Source organism: Athene cunicularia (assembly GCF_003259725.1).
Source record: "Athene cunicularia isolate RWA chromosome 12 unlocalized genomic scaffold, athCun1 chr12_part1, whole genome shotgun sequence".
In the NCBI taxonomy this organism is placed as follows: domain Eukaryota; kingdom Metazoa; phylum Chordata; class Aves; order Strigiformes; family Strigidae; genus Athene; species Athene cunicularia.
In genome coordinates this window covers 1,567,537-1,569,406 of record NW_020799116.1, presented here as the reverse complement: position 1 = coordinate 1,569,406, position 1,870 = coordinate 1,567,537, and the positions used below count along the sequence as shown (strand labels likewise).

The window sequence follows — 1,870 nt, the reverse complement described above, 5'->3', positions numbered from 1 at the left end:
CTCTTGATTCGGCTCCTGGTGCCCTCAGATGATGCTCTGTCTGCCCAAGAGTTTTGCAAAGTGGATAAACATCCTCGAGGGATCAGGAACAAACCAGAACCCATACCCCTGGGGTGGAAAAAATACAAGCTTTCTGAGAATATGGATCAACAGAGAAGCTCAAATGAGGAGTTTTCAGCTTTAAACTCAGCAGAGGCCACCAAATGCCTTTGACACATGAACTAGACAGTAGTCTGACTCCAAGCCATCAGAGGCAAAAGGCTTGACCCGCAGTGCTGCTTAGACCCCCTGGGATACTCTCAAAGATGTATTTGTCATTCTTTGCATCACTTAATGACCGAGGTTAGTTGCAACGAGCCTGTTCCAGCAGATACGCACAAAATTTCACTCCCAGCTCTAATCAAATGGCAGAGGAGCAGAGTAATTCCTCCCATGTCCTCTCCTCTGGGTCCTGCCCCATTTGTTATATGGTCGCTTGTACAGGCCCTCTAGGCCACCGCCTGATTCCCATATATCAGAGAGAGCCAACGATCTTAGCGTGCGACTTTTAATTGAGCTGTATCATCTGCCACAAACATGAAATTAATGGTCCTACATCATAATCATAAATTCATACATAACCCCATGCACCAGCAAATAACTCCTTCCAGTGATACTACAATGGTAAGCTGATTTGCAAGAAGCGCACGCTACCCAGGAATCCTAATTAACCAAATTAACACCATCACTTCAAATCATGTCCCAGCAGTAGGACATTTCCGATTGGCCTCGGGCTGGAGCAAAGCAGCCAAATGCAAACCTGACAGCATCTCCACGGGTCCAGCAGGCTAACCCTCTTCCGAGGGGAATATCTGCTGCCCATCCATGCACACGAGGGAGGGAGGAGAAATCCCATGAGCCCTCGCAGGCACTCACCCACGACAGGCCGCAGCGTAGCGGCGCTCTGCGCCAGAGGAGCGGTTCTCAGTTTCTTGTGCATGTCCCAAATTTAAGCAGCAGCATCAGCAACCCCCATCCTGCCACGCTGGGGGTTGTGACACTGCCAAGCCCCCTGGAGAGTGCCACAAGCAAGGGGTCTGGGGTGATGGAGAGGAGCTGGTAGTAGGACCAGTCTCCACAAACCCCAAACCCATCACCCTGAACCCACTTGTTTACACTGGTCTCCACTTACGACTTGCACGAGCTGTTTAGAGCTCAACACCTTTTTTTCTTCTTTTTTTTTTTCCCCCACTCTTTTAGGGTAGTCAGTTTTTTCTATTTTTGCCGTGGGAAAAACAAGTTGCTATTTTGGGCGCACGTGGGATTCAAGCCCACAACGGTCTCAGCACTCCCTGCACCAGAGATGAGATCTGCACCCTGTGTGCCAGGGGGACTGGCTCAGGTCTCCCTACACGTCCAGCCTGAACAGCAGGGTGGGCTCGGTCCCACCAGGGTCCTCGTGCTGGGGCACGGAATGGCCTCGGCTGCCCTGGCACAGGGCCCAGAGCTTGGCCTCGGCTGCCCTGGCACAGGGCCCAGAGCTCCCATCCCTGCGCTGAAAGCTGGGGTGGGAGCTTTGGGCCAAGAGAAAAAGGAGGCTCCTACCAGAAGTGGGGTTCGAACCCACGCGGGCATGTGCCCATTGGATCTTAAGTCCAACGCCTTCACCACTCGGCCATCCTGGTGGGCTGGGGGGTCTCCCCGGCCCCCGGCTCCTCGGCCACCTCACCACGGCCTTGGCGCCCCAACCCAGGACACGTCCCGCGCCCAGCGACGCCTTTCCCTCCTCACCTCTTCCTTCAGTGTCCCCAGCAAACCGGTGGCACATCTCATAGGAGGCACCAGGTCTCGTGGCCCATGGAGGACGGCAGAGCCCCCCTGTGCCGCGCTA

General features: G+C 54.4%; 1 non-coding gene across 1 annotated transcript; it reads right to left on the bottom strand.

Moving 5' to 3' along the window:
* Positions 1-1,581: 1,581 nt before the first annotated feature.
* TRNAL-UAA lies at positions 1,582-1,664 on the bottom strand. Its single transcript has one exon. It is a non-coding gene; the product is annotated as a tRNA-Leu (tRNA).
* Between the last annotated feature and the right edge of the window lie 206 nt (positions 1,665-1,870).